Source organism: Ascaphus truei, chromosome 8 (assembly GCF_040206685.1).
Source record: "Ascaphus truei isolate aAscTru1 chromosome 8, aAscTru1.hap1, whole genome shotgun sequence".
Taxonomy (NCBI): Eukaryota; Metazoa; Chordata; class Amphibia; order Anura; family Ascaphidae; genus Ascaphus; species Ascaphus truei.
Window position 1 is genome coordinate 77,769,369 of NC_134490.1, and position 15,518 is coordinate 77,784,886.

The 15,518-nt window shown below is 43.4% G+C and overlaps 1 protein-coding gene across 6 annotated transcripts in view; it reads left to right on the forward strand.

The window, feature by feature from the left end:
* EXOC6 (exocyst complex component 6) overlaps window positions 1-15,518 on the forward strand; it is a 291,045-nt gene that overhangs the window by 88,892 nt on the left and 186,635 nt on the right. The gene's annotated exons all lie outside the window — the stretch shown is intronic.

A 15,518-nucleotide genomic window follows, 5' to 3' on the forward strand; every position in this document is an offset into this window, starting at 1 on the left:
CAACTAGTTACAGTATTAGTTATTCCTGAATATTGCACTCCAGTTCAAAAATGACTACAGTGTTTATTGAAACATAGGTAAAGAGAGAGCAGGGAAATCCTTTGTGCTGCCCACTTGAATACCCTCCGGAGAAAGTCAGGTGAATAAACCTTAGTACTAAAGATATTTTTAATGAAACGTATTATTTTTTTAAATTAAACGAATGACACATACAAAATTTGTTGCCAAAAAATATAAAAACACTGAAAAGTGTGTGTGGGGGGGGGGGGGGGGAGGGGGAGGGAGGGATATGCTGTGATCTTGGGAACAGTATTGTGCTATCAATACTCATGTATATTATTCTTGCTTGACTCACAAGTGGTTTCTGTCTGACCACACACGTGCCGAGATAAAACTAGTTACCCTACTAGTGTCTGATTTAATATGAGGAAACTATATACTTATGTAACCCCCTTTCCCCCCACCCTAAGGGAGATCCGGTTCTAGTTACCGGTGTAGTGCTGCTCACCTGTTAGGCTTATAGAATACGGAGTGTCCGTCGGTGTTAGTGGGGATAGACAGGACTGGCTTTTGAATCTGTAGCTCTCATTTTGGTTCAGCACCTCGATTTCACCATGGCCTATCAGAGATAGGTGCAGTCCCTGCCAGAAAACCTCTTTCCCTCCCCCTGGAAAATTGCAGCATCAGGCAGGAGTAAAACATAACGGTGATCTTTATTCTCTACAGCATACATCAGCATGGCACACTGACATCATACAGCATACATCAGCATGGAACACTGACATTATACAGCATACATCAGCATGGCACACTGACATCATACAGCATACATCAGCATGGCACACTGACATTATACAGCATACATCAGCATGGCACACTGACATCATACAGCATACATCAGCATGGCACACTGACATTATACAGCATACATCAGCATGGCACACTGACATTATACAGCATACATCAGCATGGCACACTGACATTATACAGCATACATCAGCATGGCACACTGACATTATACAGCATACATCAGCATGGCACACTGACATTATACAGCATACATCAGCATGGCACACTGACATTATACAGCATACATCAGCATGGCACACTGACATCATACAGCATACATCAGCATGGCACACTGACATTATACAGCATACATCAGCATGGCACACTGACATTATACAGCATACATCCGCATGGCACACTGACATTATACAGCATACATCAGCATGGCACACTGACATTATACAGCATACATCAGCATGGCACACTGACATTATACAGCATACATCAGCATGGCACACTGACATTATACAGCATACATCAGCACGGCACACTGACATTATACAGCATACATCAGCACGGCACACTGACATCATACAGCATACATCAGCACGGCACACTGACATCATACAGCATACATCAGCACGGCACACTGACATTATACAGTATACATCAGCACGGCACACTGACATCATACAGCATACATCAGCATGGCACACTGACATCATACAGCATACATCAGCATGGCACACTGACATTATACAGCATACATCAGCATGGCACACTGACATTATATAGCATACATCAGCATGGCACACTGACATTATACAGCATACATCAGCATGGCACACTGACATTATACAGCATACATCAGCATGGCACACTGACATTATACAGCATACATCAGCATGGCACACTGACATTATACAGCATACATCAGCACGGCACACTGACATCATACAGCATACATCAGCACGGCACACTGACATCATACAGCATACATCAGCACGGCACACTGACATTATACAGTATACATCAGCACGGCACACTGACATCATACAGCATACATCAGCATGGCACACTGACATCATACAGCATACATCAGCATGGCACACTGACATTATACAGCATACATCAGCATGGCACACTGACATTATATAGCATACATCAGCATGGCACACTGACATTATACAGCATACATCAGCATGGCACACTGACATTATACAGCATACATCAGCATGGCACACTGACATTATACAGCATACATCAGCATGGCACACTGACATTATACAGCATACATCAGCATGGCACACTGACATTATACAGCATACATCAGCATGGCACACTGACATTATACAGCATACATCAGCATGGCACACTGACATTATACAGCATACATCAGCACGGCACACTGACATTATACAGCATACATCAGCACGGCACACTGACATCATACAGCATACATCAGCACGGCACACTGACATCATACAGCATACATCAGCACGGCACACTGACATCTTACAGCATACATCAGCACGGCACACTGACATCATACAGCATACATCAGCACGGCACACTGACATCATACAGCATACATCAGCACGGCACACTGACATCTTACAGCATACATCAGCACGGCACACTGACATCATACAGCATACATCAGCACGGCACACTGACATCATACAGCATACATCAGCACGGCACACTGACATTATACAGTATACATCAGCACGGCACACTGACATTATACTGCATACATCAGCATGGCACACTGACATCATACAGCATACATCAGCATGGCACACTGACATTATACAGCATACATCAGCATGGCACACTGACATTATACAGCATACATCAGCATGGCACACTGACATTATACAGCATACATCAGCATGGCACACTGACATCATACAGCATACATCAGCATGGCACACTGACATCATACAGCATACCTCAGCATGGCACACTGACATTATACAGCATACATCAGCATGGCACACTGACATCATACAGCATACATCAGCATGGCACACTGACATCATACAGCATACATCAGCATGGCACACTGACATTATACAGCATACATCAGCATGGCACATTGACATTATACAGCATACATCAGCATGGCACACTGACATTATACAGCATACATCAGCATGGCACACTGACATTATACAGCATACATCAGCATGGCACACTGACATTATACAGCATACATCAGCATGGCACACTGACATTATACAGCATACATCAGCATGGCACACTGACATTATACAGCATACATCAGCATGTGACATTATACAGCATACATCAGCATGGCACACTGACATTACACAGCATACATCAGCATGGCACACAGACATTATACAGCATACATCAGCATGGCACACAGACATTATACAGCATACATCAGCATGGCACACTGACATCATACAGCATTCATCAGCATGGCACACTGACATCATACAGCATACATCAGCATGTGACATTATACAGCATACATCAGCATGGCACACTGACATTATACAGCATACATCAGCATGGCACACTGACATTATACAGCATACATCAGCATGGCACACTGACATTATACAGCATACATCAGCATGGCACACTGACATTATACAGCATACATCAGCATGGCACACTGACATTATACAGCATACATCAGCATGGCACACTGACATTATACTGCATACATCAGCATGGCACACTGACATTATACAGCATACATCAGCATGGCACACTGACATTATACAGCATACATCAGCACGGCACACTGACATTATACAGCATACATCAGCACGGCACACTGACATCATACAGCATACATCAGCACGGCACATTGACATCATACAGCATACATCAGCATGGCACACTGACATCATACAGCATACATCAGCATAGCACACTGACATCATACAGCATACCTCAGCATGGCACACTGACATTATACAGCATACATCAGCATGGCACATTGACATTATACAGCATACATCAGCATGGCACACTGACATTATACAGCATACATCAGCATGGCACACTGACATCATACAGCATACATCAGCATGGCACACTGACATCATACAGCATACATCAGCATGGCACACTGACATTATACAGCATACATCAGCATGGCACACTGACATCATACAGCATACATCAGCATGGCACACTGACATCATACAGCATACATCAGCATGTGACATTATACAGCATACATCAGCATGGCACACTGACATTATACAGCATACATCAGCATGGCACACTGACATTATACAGCATACATCAGCATGGCACACTGACATTATACAGCATACATCAGCATGGCACACTGACATTATACAGCATACATCAGCATGGCACACTGACATTATACAGCATACATCAGCATGGCACACTGACATTATACTGCATACATCAGCATGGCACACTGACATTATACAGCATACATCAGCATGGCACACTGACATTATACAGCATACATCAGCACGGCACACTGACATTATACAGCATACATCAGCACGGCACACTGACATCATACAGCATACATCAGCACGGCACATTGACATCATACAGCATACATCAGCACGGCACACTGACATCATACAGCATACATCAGCATGGCACACAGACATCATACAGCATACATCAGCATGGCACACTGACATCATACAGCATACATCAGCATGGCACACAGACATCATACAGCATACATCAGCATAGCACACTGACATCATACAGCATACCTCAGCATGGCACACTGACATTATACAGCATACATCAGCATGGCACACTGACATTATACAGCATACATCAGCATGGCACACTGACATTATACAGCATACATCAGCATGGCACACTGACATCATACAGCATACATCAGCATGGCACACTGACATTATACAGCATACATCAGCATGGCACACTGACATCATACAGCATACATCAGCATGGCACACTGACATTATACAGCATACATCAGCATGGCACACTGACATTATACAGCATACATCAGCATGGCACACTGACATTATACAGCATACATCAGCATGGCACACTGACATTATACAGCATACATCAGCATGGCACACTGACATTATACAGCATACATCAGCATGGCACACTGACATTATACAGCATACATCAGCATGGCACACTGACATTATACAGCATACATCAGCATGGCACACTGACATCATACAGCATACATCAGCATGGCACACTGACATCATACAGCATACATCAGCATGGCACACTGACATCATACAGCATACATCAGCATGGCACACTGACATCATACAGCATACATCAGCATGGCACACTGACATTATACAGCATACATCAGCATGGAACACTGACATTATACAGCATACATCAGCATGGCACACTGACATTATACAGCATACATCAGCATGGCACACTGACATCATACAGCATACATCAGCATGGCACACTGACATCATACAGCATACATCAGTATGGCACACTGACATTATACAGCATACATCAGCATGGCACACTGACATCATACAGCATACATCAGCATGGCACACTGACATTATACAGCATACATCAGCATGGCACACTGACATTATACAGCATACATCAGCATGGCACACTGACATTATACAGCATACATCAGCATGGCATACTGACATCATACAGCATACATCAGCATGGCACACTGACATCATACAGCATACCTCAGCATGGCACACTGACATTATACAGCATACATCAGCATGGCACACTGACATCATACAGCATACATCAGCATGGCACACTGACATCATACAGCATACATCAGCATGGCACACTGACATTATACAGCATACATCAGCATGGCACATAGACATTATACAGCATACATCAGCATGGCACACTGACATTATACAGCATACAGTACATCAGCATGGCACACTGACATTATACAGCATACATCAGCATGGCACACTGACATTATACAGCATACATCAGCATGGCACACTGACATTATACAGCATACATCAGCATGGCACACTGACATTATACAGCATACATCAGCATGTGACATTATACAGCATACATCAGCATGGCACACTGACATTATACAGCATACATCAGCATGGCACACTGACATTATACAGCATACATCAGCATGGCACACTGACATTATACAGCATACATCAGCATGGCACACTGACATTATACTGCATACATCAGCATGGCACACTGACATTATACAGCATACATCAGCATGGCACACAGACATTATACAGCATACATCAGCATGGCACACAGACATTATACAGCATACATCAGCATGGCACACTGACATCATACAGCATACATCAGCATGGCACACTGACATTATACAGCATACATCAGCATGGCACACTGACATTATACAGCATACATCAGCATAGCACACTGACATTATACAGCATACATCAGCATAGCACACTGACATCATACAGCATACATCAGCATGGCACACTGACATCATAAAGCATACATCAGCATGGCACATTGACATCATACAGCATACATCAGCACAGCACACTGACATCATACAGCATACATCAGCACGGCACACAGACATCATACAGCATACATCAGCATGGCACACTGACATTATACAGCATACATCAGCATGGCACACTGACATTATACAGCATACATCAGCATGTGACATTATACAGCATACATCAGCATGGCACACTGACATTATACAGCATACATCAGCATGGCACACTGACATTATACAGCATACATCAGCATGGCACACTGACATTATACAGCATACATCAGCATGGCACACTGACATTATACTGCATACATCAGCATGGCAAACTGACATTATACAGCATACATCAGCATGGCACACTGACATTATACAGCATACATCAGCATGGCACACTGACATCATACAGCATACATCAGCATGGCACACTGACATCATACAGCATACATCAGTATGGCACACTGACATTATACAGCATACATCAGCATGGCACACTGACATCATACAGCATACATCAGCATGGCACACTGACATTATACAGCATACATCAGCATGGCACACTGACATTATACAGCATACATCAGCATGGCACACTGACATTATACAGCATACATCAGCATGGCATACTGACATCATACAGCATACATCAGCATGGCACACTGACATCATACAGCATACCTCAGCATGGCACACTGACATTATACAGCATACATCAGCATGGCACACTGACATCATACAGCATACATCAGCATGGCACACTGACATCATACAGCATACATCAGCATGGCACACTGACATTATACAGCATACATCAGCATGGCACATAGACATTATACAGCATACATCAGCATGGCACACTGACATTATACAGCATACAGTACATCAGCATGGCACACTGACATTATACAGCATACATCAGCATGGCACACTGACATTATACAGCATACATCAGCATGGCACACTGACATTATACAGCATACATCAGCATGGCACACTGACATTATACAGCATACATCAGCATGTGACATTATACAGCATACATCAGCATGGCACACTGACATTATACAGCATACATCAGCATGGCACACTGACATTATACAGCATACATCAGCATGGCACACTGACATTATACAGCATACATCAGCATGGCACACTGACATTATACTGCATACATCAGCATGGCACACTGACATTATACAGCATACATCAGCATGGCACACAGACATTATACAGCATACATCAGCATGGCACACAGACATTATACAGCATACATCAGCATGGCACACTGACATCATACAGCATACATCAGCATGGCACACTGACATTATACAGCATACATCAGCATGGCACACTGACATTATACAGCATACATCAGCATAGCACACTGACATTATACAGCATACATCAGCATAGCACACTGACATCATACAGCATACATCAGCATGGCACATTGACATCATACAGCATACATCAGCACAGCACACTGACATCATACAGCATACATCAGCATGGCACACAGACATCATACAGCATACATCAGCATGGCACACTGACATTATACAGCATACATCAGCATGGCACACTGACATTATACAGCATACATCAGCATGTGACATTATACAGCATACATCAGCATGGCACACTGACATTATACAGCATACATCAGCATGGCACACTGACATTATACAGCATACATCAGCATGGCACACTGACATTATACAGCATACATCAGCATGGCACACTGACATTATACTGCATACATCAGCATGGCAAACTGACATTATACAGCATACATCAGCATGGCACACAGACATTATACAGCATACATCAGCATGGCACACAGACATTATACAGCATACATCAGCATGGCACACTGACATCATACAGCATACATCAGCATGGCACACTGACATTATACAGCATACATCAGCATGGCACACAGACATTATACAGCATACATCAGCATGGCACACTGACATTATACAGCATACATCAGCATGGCACACTGACATTATACAGCATACATCAGCATAGCACACTGACATTATACAGCATACATCAGCATAGCACACTGACATCATACAGCATACATCAGCATGGCACATTGACATTATACAGCACACTGACATCATACAGCATACATCAGCATGGCACACTGACATCATACAGCATACATCAGCATGGCACACAGACATCATACAGCATACATCAGCATGGCACACTGACCTTATATAGCATACATCAGCATGGCACACTGACATTATACAGCATACATCAGCATGGCACACTGACATCATACAGCATACATCAGCATGGCACACTGACATTATACAGCATACATCAGCATGGCACACTGACATCATACAGCATACATCAGCATGGCACACTGACATTATACAGCATACATCAGCATGGCACACTGACATTATACAGCATACATCAGCATGGCACACTGACATTATACAGCATACATCAGCATGGCACACTGACATTATACAGCATACATCAGCATGGCACACTGACATTATACAGCATACATCAGCATGGCACACTGACATTATACAGCATACATCAGCATGGCACACTGACATCATACAGCATACATCAGCATGGCACACTGACATCATACAGCATACATCAGCATGGCACACTGACATTATACAGCATACATCAGCATGGAACACTGACATTATACAGCATACATCAGCATGGCACACTGACATTATACAGCATACATCAGCATGGCACACTGACATCATACAGCATACATCAGCATGGCACACTGACATCATACAACATACATCAGCATGGCACACTGACATCATACAGCATACATCAGCATGGCACACTGACATCATACAGCATACATCAGCATGGCACACTGACATTATACAGCATACATCAGCATGGCACACTGACATCATACAGCATACATCAGCATGGCACACTGACATTATACAGCATACATCAGCATGTGACATTATACAGCATACATCAGCATGGCACACTGACATTATACAGCATACATCAGCATGGCACACTGACATTATACAGCATACATCAGCATGGCACACTGACATTATACAGCATACATCAGCATGGCACACTGACATTATACTGCATACATCAGCATGGCACACTGACATTATACAGCATACATCAGCATGGCACACAGACATTATACAGCATACATCAGCATGGCACACAGACATTATACAGCATACATCAGCATGGCACACTGACATCATACAGCATACATCAGCATGGCACACTGACATTATACAGCATACATCAGCATGGCACACAGACATTATACAGCATACATCAGCATGGCACACTGACATTATACAGCATACATCAGCATGGCACACTGACATTATACAGCATACATCAGCATAGCACACTGACATTATACAGCATACATCAGCATAGCACACTGACATCATACAGCATACATCAGCATGGCACATTGACATTATACAGCACACTGACATCATACAGCATACATCAGCATGGCACACTGACATCATACAGCATACATCAGCATGGCACACAGACATCATACAGCATACATCAGCATGGCACACTGACCTTATACAGCATACATCAGCATGGCACACTGACATTATACAGCATACATCAGCATGGCACATTGACATTATACAGCATACATCAGCATGGCACACTGACATTATACAGCATACATCAGCATGGCACACTGACATTATACAGCATACATCAGCATAGCACACTGACATTATACAGCATACATCAGCATGGCACACTGACATCATACAGCATACATCAGCATAGCACACTGACATCATACAGCATACCTCAGCATGGCACACTGACATTATACAGCATACATCAGCATGTCACACTGACATTATACAGCATACATCAGCATGGCACATTGACATTATACAGCATACATCAGCATGGCACACTGACATTATACAGCATACATCAGCATGGCACACTGACATTATACAGCATACATCAGCATGGCACACTGACATTATACAGCATACATCAGCATGGCACACTGACATTATACAGCATACATCAGCATGGCACACTGACATTATACAGCATACATCAGCATGGCACACTGACATCATACAGCATACATCAGCATGGCACACTGACATTATACAGCATACATCAGCATGGCACACTGACATTATACAGCATACATCAGCATGGCACACTGACATTATACAGCATACATCAGCATGGCACACTGACATTATACAGCATACATCAGCATGGCACACTGACATTATACAGCATACATCAGCATGGCACACTGACATTATACAGCATACATCAGCATGGCACACTGACATTATACAGCATACATCAGCATGGCACACTGACATCATACAGCATACATCAGCATGGCACACTGACATTATACAGCATACATCAGCATGGCACACTGACATCATAAAGCATACATCAGCATGGCACTCTGACATTATACAGCATACATCAGCATGGCACATAGACATTATACAGCATACATCAGCATGGCACACTGACATTATACAGCATACATCAGCATGGCACACTGACATTATACAGCATACATCAGCATGGCACACTGACATTATACTGCATACATCAGCATGGCACACTGACATTATACAGCATACATCAGCATGGCACACTGACATTATACAGCATACATCAGCATGGCACACTGACATTATACAGCATACATCAGCATGTGACATTATACAGCATACATCAGCATGGCACACTGACATTATACAGCATACATCAGCATGGCACACTGACATTATACAGCATACATCAGCATGGCACACTGACATTATACAGCATACATCAGCATGGCACACTGACATCATACAGCATACATCAGCATGGCACACTGACATTATACAGCATACATCAGCATGGCACACTGACATCATACAGCATGGCACACTGACATCATACAGCATACATCAGCATGGCACACTGACATTATACAGCATACATCAGCATGGCACACTGACATTATACAGCATACATCAGCATGGCACACTGACATTATACAGCATACATCAGCATGGCACACTGACATTATACAGCATACATCAGCATGACACACTGACATTATACAGCATACTTTCTTGTCTGTGTCCCTGGAGCCAACTCCTGGAGCTTGAGGCCCCAAGAGTCTCTCCTTATCTCCCACACTCCCTGGTGGAGCATATGATTACATCTTCCACTCCCCTGCGGGAGGGAAAGCCTGACACCAGGTCCCTGGTTCAGGATAAAATAGCACTCCTCTCGCCCAGAGGGGGAAGGATAGAACACACCTCTCTCTCTGAGGAGTGAGAGAGACAGAGAGAGAACCTACATTTGGACCTGCAGCACCTTTTTGATACCAGGGGATGGTCCCAGTTCGATGCCCCTATTACGGGCAGTACCTCGCCTTGGCCACCCCCCCCCCCTTGTAACTACAAGGGAGTTGTTTACTGAAGTAGGGCAGAGATTAACCCTAACACTGCCTGCACTGGTAGCAGGATTTATGTGTTAGGTAGGAAAGATTAGTAACCCAGGGGGTACCTGGCTACACTTGTATAAATAGCCTCTAACAAATAATATCAGAGACACACACACCAACCTTTGGACAGCACGCTGGTCCAAAGCTCCCTTCTCCTGTCGAACGCCACTTCCGGCGCCAGCAGGAGCAGGGAGAGGAAGGATTGCAATGACTGGGCGGCTGCTGCTGCTGCTGAGCTCTTGAGCCACCGGGTCACTGCTACGTGGGGTGCTGCCGGGCCTGGGACAGCTGGGAGAGTTGTCCCAGCTCTCCCCCCACCCTCTGGTGGACACGAAACCCCTGAGGGGTGCCTGTGGAACCCCGGTTGAAAGTTACTGCTTTAGATAGTAATACAGCATTATCCACTTCCGATTTGGATGTTAACCATATCTACAAACATTTAGCCCACTAACATCAACAATGGATTGAATATACAATCAAACAAGAATAATATAGGAGTATTGGTCTCATAATACTGTTCCCAAGATTACAGCATATCAGCCCCACACTTCTTAATGTTTTTATATACTTTTTGCGACACGTACGTGTCACTCGTTTATTTTGTCCAAAGTCACAAGGCGCTGACACCAGGCTCACTGAGCCGCTCCTTCAGCTCACAATGCCGATATTGTTTTTATTGTTTTTATTGAGCTGTAATAGCTCAAAACTAGTTGTCCAATATCTGTAACTAATTTTGTTAGCTTATTTATTTGGTTAAATTACTTGTCTTGTTGGAACTTGCTTAGATTTTACAATGTTTTATATCTTTTGGGGCTTTCAAACTGCTAGTACAGGTCATTTGCTCAAAAGGGGTTGGACATCTTTTTAGAAAGGAAAGGTATACAGGGATATACCAAATAAGTATACATGGGACGGATGTTGATCCCGGGATTAATCCGATTGCCAATTCTTGGAGTCAGGAAGGAATTTATTTTTCCCCTTATGAGATATCATTGGATGATATGACACTGGGGTTTTTTGTTTGCCTTCCTCTGGATCAATAAGTAGGTATAGATTTAGGATAAAGTATCTGTTGTCTAAATTTAGCATAGGTTGAACTTGATGGACGTACGTCTTTTTTCAACCTCATCTACTATGTAACTATGTAACTCTGTAACTATGTAACTATGCCTTTATCCTACATTGTTTGTATATTTAAAGTGCATTGGTTCCCAAACTTTTTTCACTGTCCCCCAAAAACAAAGCGTTTCTTTTGCTTTTTAAAGCCCCCATTTAGAGATGGGGGAATTTTTTGAGCGGATTGGCCTGGTCCTTTGGTCTGTGGATTTCCGTGGATCTCAAAAAGGGTGATTTGCATTTTGTGGATCTTTATTATTATTATTATTATTACCAATACACTCCCGTGGACGGATTTGTAGAATCAAATCTGTGGATTCAGCAATCCATTGGCAGATTCTTAAGAATCCACCAACAAGTTGCTGAATCCGCGTCTTGGATTATACAAATCCATCAACGGCTTGTATTCAGTGGCGGATTTGAATGAAATCGCGTGGATTAAAACTGACCAAATCCGTCCACGGATTTCACACTGCGAAACGGATTTTGGGGGGAAATGTGAGAAAATCCAGGAAACGGATTTGGGCGGATTCGCCCGTCTCTACCCCCAATATCTAAAGGCTTCGGGATTTGCCTCACGCCTTTAACACAAATCTCATTTAGAAGAATAAGGATATGTTACTTAGGGAAATGTATTCATTTGGTTATTTATGTCGTTAAACTGCCTTTTTTCTCTTTGTCACTACATCTCCGTCACTTTCTCTGACTCCCACTCTCTGTCTTTTTGCCACTCTCTGCCCTCCTTTTTTTTATCCTACTTTCAATATGTTTCAGAGTATGTCCCACTTGTCACTCTGAGACCCTTTTTGTTATCTCCGACTACCCAGTAGGGAGGAGAAACTCTGAAACCCTCCCAGGTTGGGAAACACTGTTAAAGTGGGAAATATGTCAGAAACACATCCACAAAAGGGGACCCACATTTTCTTTTAAATGGTGCAATATATATTGCACCATTTAAAAGAAAATGTGGGTCCCCTTTTTCATTCAAGAGAATGAACCTGCATCGCCACAGCATCACACAGTCCTGTTGGCGAATATTTCTCTGACTCTGGCCATAAGATGAATGATCTGAGGGTTGCCATACTCAAAGGTAATCTTAAAACACCGAAAGAGAGACGGTTGCACGAATACAAATTTATGCAACTTTTCGGGACACTTAGCTGTGGCCTAAACCATTTCCACACCTACCCACACCATTGATATACACTCCCACTCCACACACACCTTTTGTAAAGCGCTGTATACACTGTGGGCCCTCTATTTATTTATTTATATTTACATACTTACATAAACACACACACGCACACTCTTACATCCCTCACATTCAAGGACTATCTAATACCTCAAGTCATAAATCGCACACTACACAGGGGGAGGGATGGGCTCTAGTCACATTCCAAGATGCACTGTTTTTGAGTAAACCCCTTGCCTGCTTTATTCAATGTAACATCGCCGGAAGAAGAGATCAGTGTATCTTGAAAGCTCGCACAAATAAAAGCATTTTGTTACCCACAGAACGTATCATCAATTCATTTTTACATATATATATATATATATATATATATATTGTGACAGAAACCAGGGGATGGTAATAAATTCCATATATAGGGCTCCCAGGATACTGAATAGTTTCTATCCTGTTTAGGCTGAAAAGTGCAGCCTCAGAATGCATGCACTCCATCCCACAATTTGGCAAGTGTTGGAACTGAGGGATGAGGGATCCAGACCAGAGTTTGTCTGCTAGTAGAAGAGAAAGAATGCTCCCGAGGTTCACAGCACCTTCACTCAGCCAGCGTATGGTGTAAAAAACTTTATTAGTAACCAGCACAGTACAGCATGATCACTCTGACGCGTTTCGTCCTATCCCAGACTTTTTCAAAGAGTGCACTCTTTGAAAAAGTCTGGGATAGGACGAAACGCGTCAGAGTGATCATGCTGTACTGTGCTGGTTACTAATAAAGTTTTTTACACCATACGCTGGCTGAGTGAAGGTGCTGTGAACCTCGGGAGCATTCTTTCTCTTCTACTTGTGACGTCACATCCGGTTGGAGCACGCAGACGCCATCCACAGCGGGATCCCTCCATTGCAGAGTCTCCGGATCAAGCTGTGAGCTGCAAACAGGGACGGCTTTTCCTAGGGACCTCCACGCGGTACACAGGGGAGACAGGTGAGGTTTATGGTAGCCGGGCTGTGATTTACTAGGGGGCGCCCCCTGGGAGGTGTCCCCGTGTACCTCTACCGGTGTTCCAATACCCCCTCCCCATGTTAGTATCGGAGGTACCCCACATTCATATTTATACCTATATTACTAAATAATGGGCGTCCAACCTTCTGTCTTCAAACGCACTCCATAGTGCCTGGTTAGTGGCCTCGATATTTGGGGGTCATACCCTAGTTTTTTCTACAGAGTTTGTCTGCTGCCTGATTTCTGTCACCTGTCCTGCTAGTTAGAAATCAGGTATTTAAGGCTGATTTCCTGGTTCCGCTTCCCTCTCCCCAAGAGCCTAGAGGCAGAAAGGCTGCTGGAAGCAGAGAGGGGAAACGCCTCTCCCCAAACAGGTTAAATCATTCTGTTCCTTTTT